The sequence below is a fragment of the Diospyros lotus genome, chromosome 10, assembly GCF_014633365.1.
Source record: "Diospyros lotus cultivar Yz01 chromosome 10, ASM1463336v1, whole genome shotgun sequence".
NCBI classification, from domain to species: domain Eukaryota; kingdom Viridiplantae; phylum Streptophyta; class Magnoliopsida; order Ericales; family Ebenaceae; genus Diospyros; species Diospyros lotus.
Window position 1 is genome coordinate 4,316,709 of NC_068347.1, and position 25,539 is coordinate 4,342,247.

The window sequence follows — 25,539 nt, forward strand, 5'->3', positions numbered from 1 at the left end:
GAACTTGTCCTTAATTGTTATTATTATCATTGTATTATTTGTGAATGGATCTCATAATATGTAGCCTTTTTGATTAAATTTTTAGCAACAAATTACTATATTTGATTATCTATATGAACTCCCAAATGTTATCACATAAGAAGCACAGAGGAAGCACATACATTAAATAATATGCATTGCAAAGATTTGACTATAATCCTGGTTTGCACAATTTGTTTGTTCTAATTGTTTTTTTTGTTTCAATTGCAGGCACGCCTTAGCAAAGAGAGCTAGACAATCGATGCCTTTGAGTGGACTTTCTAGTTTAGTGGTTACAGGACTCTCTTCAAGAGATTTGTTATTGAGTTCATTTGTTAAATAAAATAATTTTCTTTCATTTTAAATTTTGTTTTAGTTCATTTAGTTTATGTGAGTTTTAGCTTATGAAAGGAGGAACAACATATTTGTTTTTGTTTAGATTGTTCAATATCATTATCTTGTTCAATATGTTATGTTGTTCTTATTTGAGTTGTCATTTTCTCTTTCCTTGTTTGGATTGCTTTGTTGCTAATTATTATTGGTGTACAATTCTTAAAAATATCAGGCAATATTAGATTATTAAAAAATATTTTAATTTTGATAAAAAATATTTTTGTCACTTTTTATGATTTTGTAAAAAAATAATTTTATTTAATATTTTCTTATTAAAAAAATTTGTCACTTGTATAAATTATTAATACAAATATTTGTCACTATTGGGATATTGACAAAAATATTTTATCACTATTGAATAATTTTGAAAAATTTATTTTATCACTATTTTTATATTATCAAAAAAATATTTGTCGCAAAATTAAATGACTGACAAAATTATTTATCATTATAAAATGTGTAACAAAATTTATTCTCAAAATAGCTAATAAGTGACAAAATTTATTTTGAAACATTAAAAATTATGCTAAATAAGTTGTCACTATTTAAATTGTGACAATATTTTTTCTCACAAGATATATTTTGTCACGATAAAACATATGATTTGTATTTAAAGTTTAGATTTATTATGACTAAATAGTATCTATTGTGACAAAAATATTTTATTATATAACAAAATAATTTGTCATAACAAACTAATTTAAGTGACAAAATACTCTTTGTCACAATAAAATTGGTGATATTGTGACAAAATTCAATTTTGTCACAATATACTTATTAAGACAAACTTGTTGTGACTAATGTGTGACGAACTAATTTCGTCCCAATAAGTATGTTGTGACAATTTTCATAGTTATTGTGAGAAATTAATTTATCACAAGAAGCAAAAATTCTTGTAGTGTTGCCCTTTATCTCGCCCACTCAATTTCTCTTGCTCGTTTGCCATTTATGTTGGAATAATTATCGTGCTTGCATGATTTGATCCTAGCCCTTCATTTGTGCTTTATGAGGCATGATCCCAGCCCTCCATCATCACTATTTATTTCTCCCTCGAGATATGGACAGCTCAGACATTTAAGACGTAAGAGACAAAATATCAAAGGAAAGAAAAAGGGGTTTTGAGAAGAGGGAGAGCTTTCATCTTCAACCTAGGGTTTCTAGTTTGCTTCTCTATTACTTTCATTCTCTGTAAATGTTTGTATAGCTTGCTAAGTTATATGGTTTGGTAGGTTTTTGCCTCTTAATCTGTATTAAGTGATTATTGGGCAAGTTTTGTTTCTCAAACCACTATTTGTACAGAGAGATTTAGAGGGTTTTATGTGGGTGTATTCTCTGATTCTATCCTTAGTGCAGTGAGCTCTCCATATTGGAGCTCAACGTGGACGTAGCCTTATTTTGGGTGAGCCATGGTAAAATTCTTTGTCTTCTTTCTCTTTTCATTTCTGTTTTTCATTCTGTTTATGTATGAATGGTAGTTTAGCTTCCTGTCTTTTGGTCATCGTGAGTCTGTGATTGAGAAGCATTTGGAAATACCCTAAGGTTTGCATATCAGTTCGCAACAGTGGTATCAAAGCCGTGTTTTAGATCGGCACTTAGGGTTTGTAAGTTCAATCGGTTATTCTATTTCATTTCTGGGGTTGTCATTTATTTGCGGGTGGTCTAGGGTTTCTCTAAGAGTCCTTGTCAGCAAGTGTTTGCTGTGTTAGTTCTCATCATTGTCTAGAGCCACCTAGGTTAACTTCATGCAAGGCGAATATGATGTCTACCCGATTTGAAATCGACATATTTGATGGAAAAGGAGACTTCAGAAGTTGGAAAAAGAAGATGAGAGTCTTACTCTCTCATCATAAGGTGTTGATAGAACTAGAAGCTAATGACCGAAAATGGTCACCTGATCAGCTTGCAAGAACCCAGGAGGTAAGAGAAGAGGCATTCAACCTCATTTTCCTTCACCTTGGTGACACTGTCATACGCAAGGTACATGGTATGTCTAATCCTATTGATTTATGGAATAAATTAGATTCATTATACTCTGTAATGTCTGCACCTAATTTAGTTTACTTGAAAGGCATGCTGTTTAATTTCAAAATGAATACATCTAAGTCAATGGATGAAAACATAGACGAATTCACTAGACTTGCATTATTACTTAGAGATACTGATCAAGCATTAGGTGACACAAGTGAAGCTATGATTCTGTTAAATTCATTACCTGATGACTATGATGTAGTAAAGCATGCATTAAGGTATATTGGCATTATTCCTAGTTTGGACCTTGTTATCTCGGGTATCAAAGCTAGGGAACTGGAACTAGGAACATCTAAGAAGTCTAGAAATAATTTGTTTGTAAAGAGTAAGTGATGAGGGGTCAATATTTCTTATATCCTAATGAATTATATCCCTATTTTGGCTTTATATTTATGCTTAAAGTAAATAATTATTCGTATTACATATTATTTCAGGATGAATCAAGGAAGTTGGCTTCTACAATTAATTAGGGGCATAATCGAAGACATTGGATTACCTATTTTTTATTGCTCAAATTCAAAGGCCAATTATGGAGTCTAGAGGATGTTTCAAGTGCACTTGGACCAACTATCAAATGGAATCCAACCAAAGGCCCAAGATCAACCAAAGGCCCAAGACCAATCAAAGGCCCAACAAAGCCCAATTTGTAGAAGACTTTTCTTTGTTTTGTATTTTTTTTATAAGTGATTTACCACCTAAATTCTTTTGTATTCTTATGAGAAGTCCACCACCTAAAGTCTTTTGTATTCTTATGAGAAGTCCACCACACAAAGTCTTTTGTATTTTTTGTCTTTTACCTAATTTTCTTCCACTAGTTAGGTGAATGTTTTGTTGAATAATTGTGTGGCTTGTATTGCATCTTGTGAGCTATAAATAGCTCACTTTGGTGCATTTGTGAGGAGGTGGTTATTACTTGAATCAAAGTTTAGTTTTATTCTTAGAGTTTCTCTTAGAAAATTGCTCTTATTCTCTCTCTTGTTTTCTCTTACATCCTTTCTTTCTTCTTTTAAAATCTTATCTCATTTATTGTTACTTTATTATCCATCGGCTAAATGGCCGATTAATTTCTGCCTTTAAATTTCTGTAATTTTAATTCTTGTCTTTTAATTATCTACTGCCTAAATGGCCGGTTAGTTTCTGTCATTTAATTCTTATCATTTAAATTCTGTTATTTAAATTACGTCATTTAAATTCTTGTCAATTAACTTTTAAATGGAAATAAGTAGCTAAATCTAATCTTGGGTTAAGGCGAGGACAGTGTCCAATGTTCTTGAATCTCAAGATAAGCCAAACCTCGATGAATGCAAGATTTATCTGAGTTAAACTCAAGTTGAGTGTGTAAATGGTTTTGTGAGTTTGGATTAGGTCATCATCCTAACTTAGAACTCTCATGCCATGTATGAGAGTTGCTAGAATTGGAGATGAGATATACCCAAGCTCAGATGATCAAATCATAGTCTGTAGTATAATACAATTTACAGTGACATCTTAACCTAGAACCCTCATATCATGTATGAGGGTTGCTTAGTTGAGAATCATTCGTATCTTGAATTATAACTACCAAACGATCCTCTGTTTATTTCAGATTAATGTTGCTGTTTAAATTGCTATAAGAGATTTATTAGGCATTGGTTCTGAACTCGCCTTAACCCAAAACCTTTTTAATATTCCAAAAAACCTTTTCACAATCAAGAAAACTTATCTCTCTTTGGATAAATCAACCCGAATGAACAATTCTTTTGTTAAATAAACCTCCCAGTGAATCGACCCGGACTTGTCCGGAATTTATATTTGTGCTACAACTACACTCACACACTGGTGAGTTTAAACCTCCTCACCATTTCAACACTGAACATCCAAACTGATTAAGGCTATCTAAATTGTAGGGTGAGGAGTGCAGCCAGTAAGAATGAGAAAAATTTCTTTTACCAGTAACAATGATCACACTAACGGGTCAGGGCAAAAGGGTAAGAAGAAAGACAAGAAGGGTAAACAAAAATGGAAGTGCTAACACTATGGAAAGGAGGGTCACATTAAGAAGTATTGCTATGATTTTATTAAGAAACAAAAACAAAGGGGAAATACAAATGTAAATGTAGGAACCTCTAATTGTTTAGCTGAAGTACTTAATGTCTCTTGTTTATCTACTGAACATGAATGGGTAATGGATTCTGGTTGCTCTTTTCATATGTGCCCAAATAGAGAATGGTTTCAAAATTTTAACCAGAGGGAAACTGGTACTGTTTACATGGGTAATAATCAATCATGTAGTGTTCAAGGAATTGGAAATATATATTTAAAACTGCATGACAACAAAACCAGAATTCTAACTGATGTAAGGTATGTACCAGGCTTAAAAAGAAATCTAATATCCCTTGGCACACTTAATGAGTTAGGTTATTCATATAGAGTAGAAAACGGTTTTCTACATGTTCTTAAAGATGATAATCTTATCTTGTCTGGTACTAAGAAAAATGGCTTGTACATTTTGAATGGTTGTTACTCTTCCTCTGTTAACATGCATTCTGCCTGCATAGCTAATACTGATAAGATAGATCTATGGCACCTGAGGCTTAGCCATATGAGCCTGAAAGGTCTTCAGGCATTGTCAAACCAAGGTTAGCTTGGAACAGTGCCTGTTGGGTCCCTCGACTTTTGTGAACCATGTGTTCTGGGCAAGCAACACAGGTTGAGTTTCCATAAGGGAACTCACTTGGTGAAGGCATGCCTAGAATATCTTCATGTTGACCTATGGGGGCCTTCTCACGTCCCCACCTTTGGTGGTAACAGGTACTTTCCATCTATTGTGGATGATTTTACTCAAAAGGTCTGGGTGTTTCTATTAAAATCAAAATATCAGACCCTAGAGAGGTTTAAAACCTGGAAAACAATGATAGAAAACCAAATAGATAGGAAAATTAAAACTCTTAGAACTGACAATGGGCTTGAGTTCTGTAATAGAGCCTTTGATACTTTCTGTAATAATCAAGGTATACTTAGACATAGAACAGTTAGGAACACTCCCCAACAAAATGGGGTAACTGAACGAATGAACATAACCCTACTTGAAAAAGTTAGGTGCCTATTATTCACATCTAACATGTCTAAGTCATTTTGGGGTGAGACTCTATCTACTGCAGCTCATTTAGTAAATAGAAGTCCTTCTACTATTTTAAATTTTAAATGCCCTGAGGAAAATTGGACTGGTAGGAACTTAAATTTAAATTACCTAAGAGTATTTGGCTGTGAAGCCTATGCTCATAAGTTTGAAGGTAAACTTGAACCTAGGTCCATCAAATGTGTGCTTGTTGGGTACCAAGAAGGTACCAAGGGACATAGGTTATGGGATAGGGAATCTGCTAGAGTCAAAATTATAATCAGTAGAGATGTTATCTTTAATTAAAATGTTTTCCCTTGTAAAACCATCAAGCTAAAAGAAACAAGCACTCAACAAAATCTAGATGATTTTGTTGTGTTAGGGGGATCTCAGATTGAGGTGGAGCAACTAGCAAGAAGTAATAACTTGCCAGCTGCTCCAGCCTCACCTGATCAAAATCAACCAAATGTTACCTTGCCTATGTCTCATGATGAAAGCACCTCTGATCATGATGATGATTAAGAGGAACAAGAGAATGAACCTGAGATTGAGGTGGAGCATCATAGCTCACCCCAAGATCTCAGTGGCTATCAGCTAACCCACGATAGGAGCAGGAGGGTTACTAGACCCCCTACAAGGTATGCTTACTCTGACTTAGTATACTATGCTTTAATTGCTGGAAAGGAATTGAGGAGTAGTGAGCTACCCTCATATGAGGAGGCTATCAGCTCCAAAGATTCTGTTAAATGGCGTCAAGCCATGGATGAGGAAATGAACTCACTCAAGGTAAATGGTACTTGGAAATTGGTCCCGAGCCCACAGAAACAGAAATTGATCAAGTGTAAATGGCTGTTCAAATTAAAAGAAGGTATGTCTCCCACTGACCCCCTTAGATATAAAGCTAGATTAGTTGCTAAGGGTTTTACTCAGATGGAAGGTATAGACTACAATGAAATTTTCTCACCAGTAGTAAAATTTAAGACCATTCGCATGATGCTTGCTGTTGTTGTTCAATTTGATTTAGAATTAGAACAATTAAATGTTAAAACAACTTTCTTGCATGGTGACCTTGATGAATGTATTTATATGGTTCATCCAACTAGTTATATTGATCAAACACATCCTGAACATGTATGCTTACTGAAAAAATCTTTGTATGGATTAAAACAATCCCCAAGACAATGGTATAAAAAGTTTGATAGCTTTATCCTAGGGATTGGTTTTGAAAGAAGTCAATATGATAACTGCTTTTACTTCATTATCTTTGGTATTCCTGTTTATCTACTACTGTACGTAGATGATATCCTGATAATCAATAAGTTCAAAGAAAAAAATAGTGAATTAAAGTCAATGTTAAACACTAATTTTAGTATGAAGGACCTAGGACCTGCTAGGAAAATTCTAGGAATGACAATAGAGAGAGAAAAAAGTAAATCAACTTTGAAAATTCATCAACATGACTATCTTATTAAGGTTGTTCAAAGATTTGGTATGCAAAATTGTAAAACTATAGGAGTTCCCTTAGCTAGTCATTTTGCTTTATCTAAATCTCAATGTCCCACATCTAATTCAGAATTAATTAAAATGGAAAATATGCCCTATGCCAATGCTATCGGAATTGTTATGTATTCAATAATTAGTACTAGGCCAGACATTTCATATTCAATATCTTTGCTTAGTAGATATATGCCAAATCCAGGGAAACCTCATTGGGATGCATTGAAATATATGTTAAGGTATATTAATGGATCTGTAGACATTGGCCTGTGCTATAAAAGGAGATTTGATACTCTTGATCTTATGGGATTTGTAGATTCTGACTTTGCAGGTCACAGGGATTCAAGGGAGTCAACAACTGCATACTTCTTCACCTTAGGTGGAAATTGTATCAGTTGGAAATCCCAACTTCAGCCTCTGGTGGCTTTGTCCACCACCGAGGCTGAATATGTTGCTATGACTGACGCTTTCAAGGAACCTATATAGCTTCAAGGCCTAATCAAGGAGATCCACTTACTCCAAAGCAAAGTGGTAGTACTTTCAAACAGTTAAAGTGCCATTCACCTATCCAAGAATCTGGTATATCATGAATGGACCAAGCACGTGGAGGTAAAGTATCATTATGTTAGAGATTTAATAGCTAATGGCACTGTGACTATTTTGAAGGTGCCTACAGAAGATAACCCAGCTGACATGGGAACAAAAGTTCTAACTGCGACCAAGTTCAAGCACTGCTTGAACTTGCTGCACGTGGGAATTGGTTGATCTAATCAACCGAGCGATGAAGGTAAGGATTGTAGCATGCTGCACTTTGTGAGAATTTCATATTCACCCACTGTTTGGCGCTTCAAGGTGGAGATTGTTATCCATGAAGCTCCAAACGACGTCATTGGAATAAGCTATTGGAGGGCCACGTGCAACAACCACAGTCTGCCATCTAGCAGCTGTTGGATAGAACCCCGTGGCAACCATCAGCTACTCTCTGATGACGTCCAGTTGCCTTTTATCTCGTCCACTCAATTTCTCTTGCCCGTCTTCCATTTCTGTTGGAATAATTATCGTGCTTGCACGATCTGATACCAGCCCTTCATTTATGCTTTATGAGGCATGATCCCATCCCTCCATCATCGCTCAAATGTTTAAGATGAAAGAGACAAAATATCAAAGGAAAGAAAAAGGGGTTTTGAGAAGAGGGAGAGCCTTCGTCTTCGACCTAGGGATTCTGGTTTGCTTCTCTGTTACTTTCATTCTCTGTAAATGTTTGTATAGCTTGCTAAGTTATATGGTTTGATAGGTTTTTGCCTCTTAATCTGTATTAAGTGATTATTGGGCAAGTTTGATTCTCGAACCACTGTTTGTACAGAGAGATTTAGAGGGTTTTATGTGGGTGTATTCTTTGATTCTATCCTTAGTATAGTGAGCTCTCCATATCGGAGCTCAACGTAGATGTAGCCCTATTTTGGGTGAACCACGGTAAAGGCGACCGAACATGTCTACCATTATTGGTTCGTTGTCCCCCCATCGGTTAGTCCAGTGTGTCACCCAGAACTGCTCAAGGTACTCCCCTTCCATTCTGACATTGAAAAACCAATTAGATTTCCATTATTCCCCTGGAATAATAGACACATAGTGTCGGTACATGAATAGTAAATCAGGTAAGCTCCAAGGAAAGAAAGATGAGTCACAAACGAACGCACTTAAGTACCAAGTCTTTCTTTAACTAGAACTTTCCTAAACATGTACTTTCACAATAGCACACTTAAGTCCGTACTCCCTAGATAAGGATTTCTTAATCTAAGTTTTTTTTAAACTTTGGTTTCATAGATCTTAGAATGATCTATCCAAAATCTCAAAATAAAACTTTGGCTCTGATACCAACTGTACAAACACCCTGCGGCATTAATATATGCTAGGATTTTTTTTTTTTTTGAACTGACAATAAATCCTTAACATAACTTTTATTTAATAACACTCCCAAACACAATAAAGGAATGATACAATTTAAACATAAGTAGAAGCAAGATCAAAACCTGTATGAACCCTCAAAAACATAACCTGGGTTCATCAACATCATTTACCCAACATATTTATTTTAAATCTAATTAATACAGTCAAATGAAACATAGTGTAGCCCCACATGGGACCCACAGAATTTCTGTCGCGATCAAGCCTCGATCACCTCCTTGCCCTTCCGGCCGCTTGCCTCGCTTGGAATGTGGAATATTCCAGGGACATAGTCCAATATTAAAAGATGAAATTTTCTAAGTGAGGGTTAGATAAACATGATGAATGAGTGATGCATGGACAATTATAGACAGATACCCTTAGTGTAACTTCCCTGGTCTACCTGCCTGGCACGGAACCCTAAGCAAAATCTCGGATCTCTGCAGGATAACCCTAACGTTGTTCCATCAACTGCCCTTGGGAATTATGGCTACACTCTTAGGGCGACATCCCAGCCCCATGCACGAGTTTCAATATGATGATAATATCATGCCATGTGAGTATCACAACTTTCCATGCAATAGTATATGAATCAATATGACGAAAAAGATCATAACATACGTAATTATCATGCATAGAAAGGTAATCATATCGAACATGGGTTATGGGGATAAAACCACTTACCTTTCACAATTATCGGGATACCTCGAAAAAGGTGCAAGCTGCCTCGATTTGCATGCCAACCTTGAAATTCGCATCAAATATTTCACCTCACTTCCCAAAGCACCCTAGGCAAGATATTTATTTAAATAATCAATAAAACCTATTTTTCTTTAATTTTCTTGACTTTTTCTCTATTTTCTTCAATTTTTCCTTACTAATATTCCAAAATAAATACCTACACCTATTTTTCTCCAAATATTTTTACATAGGAAATTCTAAAATATTTTTATAAGCAATATAAAAAACATTGCATAAAAAAACAAGTCCACACGCACTGGCGCGTTGTAGGGCGAGTGAGACTGGCGCGTGGGGCCCACGCGCCGGTCTTCTTTTCCGGCCACGGCTTGCCGAAAAAATGCAATTTTTATACCAAAATGAAGCCCATGATTAATCGATCCTAGGGGTACCTGAGATGGCTCGAAAGAAGGTCAGAAAGTGGCTCAATGGAGGCCTTGAAGTCTCGTCCAAGCGGTCCGTTCCATTTTTCGGCGAGGCTTCGATTTGGCTTCGTTTCTACTCCGTTGCTCACCAAATGCTCCAGATATGATCTCCAACCTATGGGAAACAAAATCCCTCTATCCTTGCCTCTCAATTCATTCGAAATAGCCTTCGATTTGAGCCTCCAACTTCGGAAAATTTTGGCCATCAAGAGCTCTATTTATAGGCGAATGTCGAGCTTCGAAATGGCCTTGGATGGCTTACCCACTGCTTTAGGAGACTTCACCACCCCTAGATCAACCTAAAAGCACTGATATTCACCTGCAAAAGTGAGTTGCAGGTCTCCCATTTTTGGTCAGCTTTCTTGGCCGATTTTCTCAAAATTTCGGCCACTCCGATGGCCGTTGTCGGCTCATCATCATCCCTTGGCCCTCCCTAGTCATTGCCCATGCCATCCCAGAAGCTTTCGGCGCCCCTCGTGCCTTGGTTGGTCTCCTGTTGTTGCCTTTTTTTAGTTTTTTGCATTTTAGCCCCTCCACTTTTGGCCTTTACATTTTTTGCCCTTTTTACTTAGCCCATGAACCTTTCAATATTGCCTTTGAGACCCTCAAGTTCAAATATTTCAATTTCCCTTTTGCAACTTTTTGAAAAAAATGACATTGTCACCCCCCTCGGGCAATTTCAGAAAATTACACTTAGGCCTGTTTCTTCATTTTGACCTTAACCCTAATCGTTTCTTCCGGAAACCACTGAAGGGTTGTTCTATATGAACAACTGAAGCCCTCTCAAGCTTCCGTTGACTTCCCGAAAGTCTCCTTTAGAGGTTCGATTTTTACAGTCTAAATGGTAGCTGTATTTTTGTTGTACTGAAAATTGTACCCGATTTAATTTCTTTTGATCTTAAAAATCCTGTCTCGATATGCTTGCTAAAGGCGTTCCTTTTTCTTTAAACATTTAAGCTCATGGGTCTTCCCTTCGACTGATTTGGTACATTTTTCAGGCTTTTTAGATACCATTTTTCTCCAAATTTCCATTTTTTTCTTTAAAATAATAACCCAAAGTTCTTGGGTATTACATTCTCCCCCCTTAAAGAAATTTTATCCTCGAAATTGTTGCATTTATTATTAGAACCTCAATATCTGGCTAACGACTTATAAGAGCAACGTCTTTTATTTCTCAGCTAAGCATTATTGTCGATCTTTTCGCAATCACGTCAATTCGTATTTCTTACACCAGCAATGCTTACCGGGCATGCTGTGCTCATTATAAAATGTCTCGTTGTAGCTTTGTACCATAGGTCACACATATTTAATCAAATGTAAACGTACTATTCAAAATTATACCTTTATTTCACAATACACTTGGTACATTATATAAATGCCACAAGGTTTGGCTATTCTCGTTCTATTCCTTCGAACAACTGGGATATTTTTCCCTAATAGTATCCTCGAGCTCCCACGTAGCTTCTTCCGCAGTGTGATTTTTCCATTGAATCTTCACCAGCGAGATGACCTTATTCCTTAAAGTTTGGTCGCGCCGATCTAAGATTCGCTCGGGCGACTCTGGATAAGTTAAATCATCTCTTAGCTCGATTACCTCCACACGAATTTTTTGAGTCGAATCTTGGATATGTCTTCGAAGCTAACACACATGGAAAACATCGTGGACGTTAGACAGGTTAATAGGGAGCTCCAAACGATAAGCAAAAGATCCAACTCGTCCTTTGACCAGATAAGGTCCTATAAATCAGGGTCTCAACTTACCTTTCTTTTTTCCCCGCGTTGCCAAATGCTGGGGCGAGACCTTTAGATACACATGATCCCCTACCTCGAATTCCAAATCTCATCTCCTCTTGTCTACATAAGACTTCTGTCGACTTTCCACAGTTCGAATTCTCTCTTGTATCTTCCGGATCTTTTCCGTAGTTTGCTGAACCAACTCAAGTCCTAATATTTGTCTCTCTCCTACCTCAGTCCAACAGATAGGTGATCGAAATTTTCTTCCATACAGAGCCTCATAGGGTGCCATTCCTATACTACTATGGTAACTGTTGTTATAAGCGAATTCTACCGATGACAGATGCTCTTTCCAGTTACCCTCAAAATCCAAGGCACATGACCTTAGCATGTCTTCTAGTGTTTGAATGGTCCTTTCAGACTGCCGATCCGTTTGCGGGTGGTAAGCCGTGCTAAGATTCAGTTGGGTCCCCATGCACTCCTGTAGGCTTCCCCAAAATCTTGAGGTAAACCTTGGATCTCGATCGAAGACTATGCTTACCGGTGTGCCATGGAGTCTGATTATCTCTCTAATATACTACTCTGCAAACTTTCGTATTGGCCTATCCCTTCGCGTAGGTAAGAAGTGTGCTGATTTTGTTAGCCTATCTACGATGACCCAAATTGTATTGTTACCTTTCTGACCCCTGGGAAACCCTGTCACAAAATCCATTGTGGCATGCTCCCATTTCCATTCTGGGATATCTAATGGTCTCATGAGCCCAGCTTGTTTCTGGTGCTCAATTTTTACTCTCTGGCATGTATCACATTGAGCTACTTTTCTCGCCACACTTGCTTTCATTCCCGACAACCAATTGACTTCTCAGAGATCTCTATACATCTTTGTGGCACCCAGGTGTACCGTATAACGAGTTATGTGGGCTTCATTTAAAATCCTTTACCTCAAGTCTTTCAAGTTTGGTACGTAAATCCTTCCCCGAAATCTTAGTATGCCATCATGCATTTCAAAGTCAGATCTCTTAGGCCGGCTGTGCTCGTCCACCCATAGATGCATTTGCTTATCATCCCCATATGCCTCCCGTATTTCTTTCACCAAATCTAGCTAAACTACCATGCCAACGATAAGGACGGATGATTCCTTCGGCACCACACTCACCATCAGATGGCTAAAAGCCTATAACATTTGCAACTCGCGGGCCATCATCCCAGCCATTGAAATAGGCACATTCCTACTCAATGCATCAGCTACCACATTGGCACACCCCGGGTGATACTGTATGGTGCAGTCGTAGTCCTTAAGAAACTCCATCAATCGTCGCTGTCGAAGGTTCAACTCCTTTTGTGAGAACACATACTTTAGGCTCTTGTGGTCTGTGAACACCTCAAAGGTTTCACCATACAAGTAATGTCTCCATAGTTTTAGAGCATATATTACGGCTGCCAATTCCAGATCATGCGTCAGGTAGTTTACCTCATTCCTCTTTAATTGTCGCGATCCATACGCGATCACTCGTCTATGTTACATTAACACACAACCTAGACCTATCTTGGAGGCATCCGTATACACAATGAATCCTCCGGGCCCACCTGGCATTGCTAAAACAGGTGCTGTGGTTAGACGATTTTTGAGTTCTTGAAAACTTTCCTCGCACTTGGTAGTTCATTCAAACTTGACATCTTTCCGAATAAGCCTCGTTATAGGTGCAGCTAATTTTGAAAATCCTTCCATGAATCTTCAATAGTAGCCTGCCAATCCTAAAAACCTTCGTACCTCGGTCACACTCGTTAGCTGCTTCCATCCTTAAATAGCCTCGACCTTTGCCAGATCCACTGATATTCCTTCGACAGAGATCACGTGTCCAAGAAATGTGACTTGGGGTAGCCAGAACTCACATTTTGAGAACTTGGTGTACAACTGATGTTTCTTAAGAGTTCCTAGCACTATCCTTAAGTGCTCCTCATGGTCGTTCTCATTCGAGGAATAGATCAATATATCATCGATAAATACAATCATGAACCGATCTAACTAGGGTTTGAACACGCTGTTCATGAGGTCCATAAATGCTACTGGAGCATTTGTTAACCTGAATGGCATCACGAAATACTCAAAATGGCCATACGTTGACCGAAAAGCCATTTTTGGAATATCATCAGGCTTAATCCTTAATTGGTAATATCCAGACCTTAAGTCAATTTTCAAAAATTACTTTGCTCCTTACAACTGATCAAACAGCTCGTCGATCCTCGGGAGTGGATACCTATTCTTTACCGTGGCTTTATTCAGCTGGCGATAGTCAATGCACATTCTCAAACTTTCGTCCATCTTTTTTACAAATAGTACTAATGCACCCCACGGCGATGTGCTTGGCCTAATAAATCCCTTGTCCGTTAGTTCCTGAAGTTGACTCCTTAATTCCTTCATTTCTGCCAGAGCCATTCGATATTGAGGAATTGATATTCGTTTGGTTCCTGGCATTAGTTCAACTGAGAATTCGATCTCTCAAGGTGGCGGTAGTCCCGGTAGCTCTTCTGGAAACACATCCTCATATTCTCATACTATCCGCACCTTCTTGAGTTATGGTACATCTTTTTCTTCCAACCGAGCATAAGCTATACGTCCATGGGCTCCTTGGATTATCAACTTTTCTGCCTTCTTGGTCGAAATTATTTCCGCATTCTTAGGGTCACCCTGGCCTCGAAATTTAACCCATTCACCTTCGATTTTCCTTATGGTCATTATTTTTCTTCGACAGTCTATGCTGGCATCATATCTAGACAAGAAGTCCATTCCTAAGATTATGTCGAAGTCATATACTTCTAGCAAAATTAGGTCAACTTGAAACTGAGCATCACTTAAACTAATTTCACATCCTTCTAACACCTTTGAAGACCTTACACTTTTACCCATATGCGTCGAAATTACTATCAAAAACTCCATAGGTTTAGTTTCTACCCCCAAACTTGCAGCCGAAGCATATGACATAAACGAATGTGTTGACCCAGGGTTTATCAATGTATGCACAGGGGTATCCAATATAAAGAGTGTACCTTGTATGACTGTTGGATTTGCCCCCACATCTTCCTTGGTGAGGTTGTAGACGCGTCCTTGACGAATCCCACGAGCCTCCCCCATTTTTTCGGCTGGTCCTTCTGCTTGTCCAAGTCTCGGCTTCTTTGGGCAGCTCCTGGAATAGTGCCCTGGTTGATCGCACTAGAAACACACCACCTTCGTTAGGTCTTTCACTAGGGGTGTTTCTTTTCTCTTGCAACAGTTTCTACTTATGTGTCCTTGTTCTCCACATGAGTAACAGCTGGATGTCCCTGCCAAACATTTCTTTCTGGGATGGTTCTTCTTGCATTTGGGGCATTGCCTGCTGTTTTGGGAGTTTTTACTTCCCAATTTTTGTTCCGAGTTTCCCTTTGTTTCGCCAGACCTAATGAGCTTCACTTGAAGAAGATTTCTTTCTGTTATCAAAGCTTTACTCAAGGCCTCATCATAAGAGTCGATCGACCAAGTGCTCAAGGCCTTCAGCAGTTCTACTCGAAGCCCTGACATAAACTTCTGTGCCTTTTACCATTCATCGTCATCATACATTGGCACATATTTAATGAGCTGATTGAATCGAGTGTCATATTGAGCCACTGACATTTCCCTGGTCTACTTTAGGTTCGTAAACTCCCAGCTCTTTTATTGCCTCCAACTAAGAGGGAAATACTTATCATTGAAGGCCTTCTTGGATGCCTCCCAGACTGATACCGGAGTCTCATCGGATTCTGACCCTTGCCTTGAGTAGGATCGTTGTAAAGCTCGTTCGGCTGTCTGCCACCATCTTCTAGCTTCTTCTTCCAACATGAATGTGGCATAATTCAATTTATCCTCATCATTATACTGCAGATGTCGAAGCAACTTCTCTGTTTGCTCCAACCAGTATTCGGCCAGGCTGGGGTCATCATAGGGTTTTCCCTTGAATGTTGGCGGTTGCTGTCGCCGGTACTGTTTTAGCACATTATCAGTGTGCCTGGCCAGTTCTCCCCTAGCTGTGTGGGTTACGAGATTCTCTAGGATCTTCTCAATTCGATCCAATCGTCCTTCGGGGACTGTTGATTCTGTCTCTTGTTCCTCATATTAGATGTTACTACTATCGGCGCGACTGTAGCGGCAATTTTCACTGTTTCTTACATCCTTAATCTCCCGATTGGGGTTGACAGGAGTCATGTTTCGTTGTTGTCTTGTAGTTACCATCTGAAAGACAAGACAAAATCTCACTCCACGAGAATTTCTTCAAAACGGAATTTCATTTCAAAATACGATACATATAACATCATTTAGGAAAACACACATCACACATCTGACACATTAATAAGCGAAATAAAATTGTCCATGATTCTTTCTATGGGCTAGCTGACTTCTAGACCCAAGCATCGTCGATCGTTGTGTCGTCTTCAGATTCAGCTGTAGTTCCCTCGAGGTCATCGTGCACAGTTGCTTCTTCTTCTACTTCGTCGTCCAAGTCGAGGTAGCCAGTGCCCACCATATTAGGTTCGACTGCCTCGATGTCATCCCAATCTTCATCTAAGTCCAGCATCTCGTTTCCTTCTGCTTCAATACCCTCATACATGTTGGCGGCGTGGTCGCGAAACTATTGGCAATAAAAGTATAAGGATGCGTAATCTCCTTGGAGGTGAAGTCCTTCTGCTAGGTCTCTCCAAAGCCCTTCCATGTGATTTATCAAAAAGTCCACTTGGGCGAGCATCAGGGTTGGTCGTACGAAACTGCTAGGCGGCACATCTCTTAGTATACCTTCAAGAAGATCAAGGCGATTGAACACGTCTACCATTGTTGGTTCGTTATCCCCCCATCAACTAATCCAGTGTGTCACCTAGAACTGCTCAAGGTAGTCTCCTTCCATTCTGACATTGAAAAACCGATTAGATTTCCATTATTCCCCAGGAATAGTAGACACATAGTGTCGGTACATGAATAGTACACCAGGTAAGCTCACAAGAAAGAGAGGTGGGTCACAAATAGATGCATTTAAGTATCAAGTCTTTCCTTAGTTAGAACTTTCCTATACATGTACTTTCACCATAGCACACTTAAGTCCGTACTCCCTAGATAAGGATTTCTTAATCTAAGTTTTTCTAAACTTTGGTTTCATAGATCTCAGAATGATCTATCCAAAATCTCAAAATAAAACTTTGGCTCTGATACCAACTGTAACACCCCGCCTTCCAAGGCATTAATATATGCTAGGATTTTTTTTTTTTTTTGAACTGGCAATAAATCCTCAACATAACTTTTATTTAATAACACTCCCAAACACAGTAAAGGAATTATACAATTTAAACATAAGCGGAAGCAAGATCAAAACCTGCATGTACCCTCGAAGACATAACCTGGGTTCATCAACATCATTTACCCAACACATTTATTTTAAATCTAATTAATACAGTCAAATGAAACATAGTCTAGCCCCACATGGGACCCATAGAATCTGTCTGTGCTAGCTACCTTTTTTCTCAACAAAATTGGTATCAGAGCCACAATACGTGAGGCTTGGGTCCTTCTGAGTTTGAAGAGTGATACACGAGAGAACAATGGCAGCTGCTGGGTTTTCTTCCTCTCAACCACTCATACTGATTTTCAACGGTGAAAAGTACGAGTGGTGGAGCATCAAGATGAAGACATTGCTCAGATCGCAAGAGCTATGGGACTTGGTGGAGTATGGGTTCGTTGATATAGAACCCAGTAAAGAAAAGGAGAAAAGCCCAAAAGTAACCAAAGAAAAGGAACAAAGCCTGAAAGAAATCAAGAAGAGGGATGCCAAAGCATTGTTCATTCTCCAGCAAGCAGTCCATGAGACTATTTTCTCACGGATTGCAGCAACAACCACATCAAAGCAAGCATGGTCAATTCTACAGAAGGAGTTCCACGGTGGTTCAAAGGTCATAGTAGTGAGATTACAATCACTAAGACGTGACTTTGAAACCTTAGTTATGAAGAATGGGGAATCTATTGCTGAGTTTTTGTCAAGAGCAATGGAAATAGTCAGTCAAATGCGCTCCTACGGTGAGCAAATTCCAGATGAGACGATCGTTGGAAAAGTATTGAGAAGCTTGACTCCAAAATTTGACCATGTGGTAGCTGCTATAGAAGAAGCTAAGGATTTGTCAGTTCTTTCGGTTGATGAACTAATGGGATCTCTTCAAGCTCATGAGTCAAGAATCAATAGATCACTTGAAAAGAAAGAAGAGAAGGCATTTCAAGTGAAGGAGATAGCCACCAAACATGGAGACAATGACCGTTCAACAAGTAGAGGTCGAGGAAAAAGAGGATCTCGCGGTTGTGGTCGAGGTAACGGTAGAGGCAGAGGAAGGAATGAAGGACAAAGGCAGTCCAATGAGCATGGAAACATGAAGAATGGCATTCAATGTTATGAATTTTGCAGAACAGAACATGAATTTTGCAGCAGAAAATGAAGAAGAAAACAAGCTTTTTATGGCTTGTATTGATACTAACTGTAAACCAAGTGATTTGTGGTTTGTAGACAGCGGCTGTTCGAACCATATGACGGGCACCAAATCTTTGTTCCAGGAGCTTGATGAGATGCAAAGGATAAAAGTACAGCTTGGAAACAAAAAGGAAATGCAAGTTGAAGGAAAAGGCACAATCGGAGTCGGCACTAGCGATGGCAAGGTAAAAGAGCTGAACAATGTTCAATTTGTACCTGATCTAAGATACAATTTATTGAGTGTTGGACAATTGATGGCTGGTGGATATTCTGTTTTATTTGATGACAATGCATGTGTTATTAAAAATAAGAAATCAGGCCAAAAGGTTAATATCAGCATGACTTCAAACAAGATGTTCCCATCGGATGTTTCGAAAGGCCTAAATTTTGCTCTTACTGCAAGTGCAAAGGAAGACTCAAAGCTATGGCATTTGAGGTACGGGCATCTTAACATTAAGGGCCTGAAGTTGCTAAGTGATAAAGGTATGGTTTGCGGGCTACCAAAAATTGGCTCTATTGATTTATGTGAAGGGTGCATTTATGGAAAACAAACTAGAAAGTCATTTCCTGTTGGAAAAGCTTGGAGAGCTACAAACTGTCTAGAATTAATTCATGCTAATTTATGTGGGCCTATGCAAATTGAGTCCTTGGGTGGGAGTCGTTATTTTTTGCTATTTATAGATGATTATAGTTGCATGAGTTGGGTTTATTTTCTGGAAAGCAAGTCAGAAACTTTTGAGAAGTTCCAGAAATTTAAAGTTATGGTGGAAAAGCAAAGTGACTACCATATCAAAGTTCTTCGCACAGCTAGAGGTAGAGAATTCGTGTCCAAAGAATTTAATTTGTTTTGCGAAGAAAGTGGCATTCTTAGAGAGTTAACAACTCCTTACACTCCGGAGCAAAACGGTGTCGCTGAGCGCAAAAATCGAACTGTTGTGGAGATGGCAAGAAGTATGTTACAAGCAAGGAGACTTTTAAATCAATTTTGGGCGGAAGCTGTAGCAACATCTGTCTATTTGCTGAATCTCTCACCAACAAGGGCTGTTATGAACCAAACTCCATATGAAGCTTGGCGTGGAAGGAGACCATCTGTAAGTCATTTACGAGTCTTTGGGTGCGTTGCTTATGCTTTGATAAATTCACAAGTTCGTCAAAAGCTTGATGAAAAATCCGAAAAATGCATTTTTATTGGTTATTGTACTCAATCCAAAGCATATAGACTGTATAATCCTCTTAATGGAAATATTTTAATTAGAAGGGATATAGTATTTGATGAAAATGCAAGCTGGGATTGGGGTGAAGAACAGATACAACAAGAGATGCCTATGCCTGTTGAAATCTCTTCTGAGGAAAGACAAGAGCCAACCCCTACAAGTTCACCTGCTATGGCGTTAGCAAAGTCATCAACTTCACAACACCAGGTAGAAACTCTTCATCCACAGCATTTCAAGAGTCTTCAGATGAGAGACCACCAAGTAAGTATAGATCTCTGACTGATATATATGCATCTTGTCAGTTTGCTCTTACTGTTTCAGACCCTATAAATTATGGAGAAGCAGCTGAAAAAGAAGAATGGTAGAAAGCAATGGTGGAAGAGATGAAAGCTATTGAAAAGAATGAAACATGGGAGATGGTTGACTTACCGGAATGTAAAAATGCAATTGGTTTGAAGTGGGTGTTCAAGACTAAATTTGCTGTAGATGGAAGCATACAAAAGCACAAAGCTCGTCTTATGGAAAAAGGATATGCGCAGCAATATGGTGTTGATTTTGAAGAAACTTTTTCTCTGGTAGCTCGATTTGAAACGGTAAGACTTGTTCCAGCATTGGCTGCACAATTGCAATGGTTTGTTTATCAATTTGATGTCAAGTCGGCATTTCTCAATGGAGATTTACAAGAAGAGGTCTATGTAACACAACCAGAAGGTTTCATAAAGGAGGGTGATGAAATAAAAGTGTACAAGTTGAAAAAGGCATTGTATGGATTGAAGCAGGCTCCACGAGCTTGGTATAGCAAGATCGATGGGTATTTTCAAAAAGAAGGGTACATGAGAAGTATGAACAGGCCCACTTTGTTTGTGAAAAAGGAAGGTAAAAATGATCTCATCATTGTTTGTCTTTATGTTGATGATATCATTTACACTAGTTCCTCTAGTTCTCTTGTGGATCAGTTTAAGTCTCAAATGATGAATGAGTTTGAGATGTCGGATATGGGTTTATTACATTATTTCCTTGGCTTTGAAGTCCATCAAGCTGAAGATAGAATTTTTCTTTCATAAAGGACATATGTCAAGGACCTTCTCAATAAATTTGGCATGGTTAATTGCAAGCCTGCAGCTACACCCATGAATATTAATGAAAAATTGCAGCATGAAGATGGAGTAGAAATGGCAGATGCTAAGAAGTTCAGAAGCTTGGTTGGAGGCTTGATTTATTTAACGTACACTCGACCCGATCTTGCATTTCCTGTTGGTGTTATTTCCAGGTTTATGCAACAGCCTTCAAAGGTTCATTATGGAGCAGCAAAGCGGGTATTGTGTTATATGGCTGGAACTATGGAGTATGGAATTTGGTACTCTAAAGCTTTCAATTACAGATTATGTGGGTTCACGGACAGCGATTGGGCAAGTTCGTTAGATGATAAACGAAGCATTTCGGCTAATGTTTTCACTCTAGGATCAGGAGTGATCACTTGGAGCTCAAAAAAGCAAGCAATGGTAGCATTGTCGACCTCAGAAGCAGAGTACGTGGCAGCAACTTCAGCAGCTTGTCAAGCCATTTGGCTAAGGAGAGTGTTGGTTGAACTTCAACAGGAATAAGAAGGACCAATGGAGATATTTTGTGACAATAAAGCAACTTTCTCCATGATGAAGAATCCAACACTTCACAGCAGAACGAAGCATATCGAGCTACGTCACCATTTCATTCATGACCTTGATGCAAAGGAGGAAATAGCCTTGAAGTATTGCAGCACAGACGAGAGATTGGCAGACATACTTACAAAGGATTTACCAAAGGAAAAGTTCTGCTATTTCAGAGGATTGCTTGGTGTGTGCAACTTTGAATCAAGGGGGAGTGTTGAGACGTGATTCAAAGGTTGACTGGGTTTGTTGCTTGGACCAAGTCTTGAGGTACTTGTTAGCAGGTTGGTTGTTTTAAGTAGTAGGAGTTGTTGCTAATAATAAGCTAGTGGCTGTGGTGGACCTTCGTTAGTAACAGAGTGATCCGAAATTATTGGTTTGTTTGTTTCAATGTTCCTGTATATATAGAAGCACTTCACGTTATTAACTTAGTGCTATAAAGTAATAAAAAGCATCTACAAAAGATTTCTCCCTATCTGTCTGTGCTAGTTACCTTTTTTCTCAACAAAACCGACGGCATGGTCGGCGTGGAGATGCATCAGGAAATACGCCTGAGAGCCGCTGGACCACTGGTCCACTGACACCATACCTCTCTCCATTCTTCCTCAATCTGGCAATGCAAGTCTCAATTCCGATGCATTCAGAATATATAGAGGGAGATTTTGAGATCTAGGGTTTGATTATTTGAAGCAGCAAGCGGCAAAGAACATGGCATGTTCTGGCAGGCTAGGCTAGTTTCAGATTTTCGTGCCCAAAATCAACAATTTCCTTCCTATTCATTCAGCCTGTGATCATTCAAAGAAACAATAGAGTGTTTTGTTAAATTTTTTGAAATGTATTAATTGGTATATGAATTATTTTTTTTATTTATAAATTTTAAAATAAATTTATTGAGTAATGCTATTTGGCCACTCTTAATGCCACTCTTAGTGCCACCACACGAAATTTCGCAATATTTTGGTGAGATATCGCGATATTTAGAAATAAAATTTTGTAAACAATAAAATTCAAATTGTTTCTTCTCTCTTTCTCGTTCTTTTCGTGCTTCTCTTTCTGTGCATTTTTCTTCTCCCCCCCATCACCCCTCCCTTTCTGTGCATCCCCCTCCTACCTCTCTATCTTTCTCTCTCATGCCTGTGTGATCAAGCTTCTTCCATTGCAGTAGCTCCGCCCCTCTCTCTTTCTTTCTCCCATCAGTTGCATGTCTCAATTGGCCTAGATCTAGAATGAGGTAAATTTTTTAAACCTATTCACAGTGGACGTTCCCCCGCCCAATCTCGACTCCATCTTGGCCCATGGTCCCCGCCCCAATCCTAGCCCGTTGCCCTTGGCCCAATCTTGGCTCCTGGCTCAATCCTATCCCTGTGCCAGCCTACAACAACATCATTACAATCGTGTGTTGAGTGTTTGCATGCCCGCTCAAGATTCACTCTCATTTATGGCAGATCTTATCTTCATTAATGGCGGATCTCATCCGCATTAATGAGGTTCCGTCAATACCATACCATCATCCAGGAGCACCTGCCGGATACTCAGTCACATCACCCTGGAAGCACACTACACATGCATGTAGAAGAACCTTTCTTCGTTCTATATAAACCACATCTCTTTAGAGCTAAGGTATTTTCTCTGTCTAGCCTACTCACTTAAGCGTTGGAGTGTTTGCAGATATCAACCGCCCCCTTGATGGATCGAACACCAGAACTTGTCGTCCGTCGTTGCAAGCCCGCTTCCGACCACCCTCATTGTCCAAGAAGGAACACACAATGATTTTCAACACACATTTATGATATATACGCGTTATTTGGATTTGGCCAAAATTTTAAGTTTAGATCTACAGAGATTCGGGCATTGAATTTTGTTGGTTTTTGGGTATGCTAGTCAATGGGCCCTTAGGTGTCGGGTGGTTGCCTCTGATTGCTGGAAATCATCGGCCACGGTGGCCGGTGGCAACTAGCAATGCGTATATACACGCTTTGGGTTTGGCTGAAACTTTAAGTTTAAATCTATGGTGATTCGGCGCTTAGATCTTGCTGATTTTTGGGTATGTTGGTTGATAGGCCCTTGGGTATTGAGTGGTTGCCTCTGATCTTTGGAAACCACTAGCCACGGTGCCCGGAAGTGGATGGCAGTACATTTTTAAGTTTGTTTGAAATTAAAAATCAAATCTATTAAAATCCAATAATTAAGTCTGGCTTATTTTTTTATATGTTAACTCTCTTGCTTTGGTGTTTTTAATGATAGGTTTTGATTGTGAGAATCTTTGGCCAGTGGTGGTCACTAGCGGTGTTGGTGGTGGCGGCTGTTACTTTCGTATATATATGCATCCATATATTTATATATATTTACATATTCCCTTTTCTTCTATATTAATTTTTCTTGTTTGCTTAATATTTTTTTTTTACTGGGTGATGATGATCATTTGGTTATTGAAGTGAAAATTGAAAATTTGATTTATTTTTTTATTGCGTTTTGTGTACATCTAGATGAGAAGGAGTTTGGGGTCTCACAAATGAGAGCGGGAAGAATTAGGCCTATACAATGAAGGCTTTACAAATTAATGTTTAAATACTATTTTATAATTATTTTAATTTATATTGTGAATGTTGATATTTAATATTATATTTAATTATGCATTTGTATTGAAGATGTTGAAGTTGAATATTGAATTTGTGATCTTTGAATATTGTGAAGGTTAAAATGAAATGATTGATTGAAATTTAAATGTTAATAAATTGAATTAGTTTGTATTTGTTTTATGAATATTTGAAGTGAAATTATTAAGTTTATTTAAGAATTGAATAGTAAATAGTTATTGTTAATTTTATTTGAATTTAGATATTTATTAATGTGTATATATATTTTAAATTTATATTAAATAAAATTTAAATTATGTCAATCTTTTTTTTATAATAAATTAAAGATTTTAAAATGAAAAGTTTTAATTTTAATTTGTTAACTATATTTAGATACATATATAATACAATAAAAAAATAAATTATGTTTTACAATTTAAAATAAATTATATTCTTTAATATTTATTTTAACTATTTAAATCAAACTTACTCAATATAAGAATTTAAATATATTTATATAATTTTAAGTAAAAATGTTTGTTGCACCAATTGTTTGTTTCTTTCATATATAAATAAATATAAAATATTCAAAAACTTTGTTAGCAATTTGACATACAAAAAAATATTTGAAAAGTACAAATATTATTTAGTTGGATATATTTTTAAAATAATTAAAAATTTAATTAAACATTTTTTGTCAGGGCCCACTCTTGGATAACTCGCTAACATAGGAAATCCGAGAGAATATCCATTCAAAATGGATACAGATACAAATATTATCCCAAATTTATCAAAAATTATTTTCATTCCCATATTTGCTTATTATCAATAGGAGCCGAAATCAACATTATACATATTTATTTACATTATAAGCTCGGGTTTACAACCCATACATTTTAAAATATACAAAGGCACTAACTTTAGATGTCAGGGGTTGCTTTCGGATATACCCGCTAGCATAGGATATTCAAACGAAGGTCATTCCAAAATGGAATACAGAAACCAACATAACCCAAAAACTTCATATTATAAACGGGCTCACTCCTACTAGGAGTAATAATCATTCATACAACATTTCTTAAGGCTTTAAAAGCCATACACTTTTCAAAATAAACAAGGGCGCCAACAACATACAAAAATAAATAACTTTCAACACCGGCCCTCCACACAAATCCCAAAATCTTTAGGTCATGGGAGATCTCTGTACACATCTAAAATCCACTTCAAGCCTCATTAGACTCCCCTTTTGCTATAGATTTTCCCTTACCTGGAATGACAATAAGAAAATAAGTGAGCCACAAGGCTCAGCAAACATAAATATAGCAAAGGGAATAAGATAGATGGATTCCTAAAAGCATGCATAAAATAAGAGTCAAAGGAAGATTACTACCCAACATTTAAAAACAAATCTTTTGATCATGCCTTCCTCATTAATAATACCTCAGAAATTGGTATTTCATCACTTAACAACAATGCACACATTTAATTCATAGAGTGATATTCGCATAATTTACGTAATGGCATAACACTCTTTTTCCATACATGACTCATAGCAAGAAGTCATAACCCATGCTTGTGCAACATTTGATGAGAATCATGAAGGACCGACTAACAATGATGCAATCGGACAAGTCAACCTCGTCAACCATGTCGGAATTGGATGATTGACAAGATTTGCGCATAAAAAGGAATGGTTATTGATTGATTGGTTGATTGC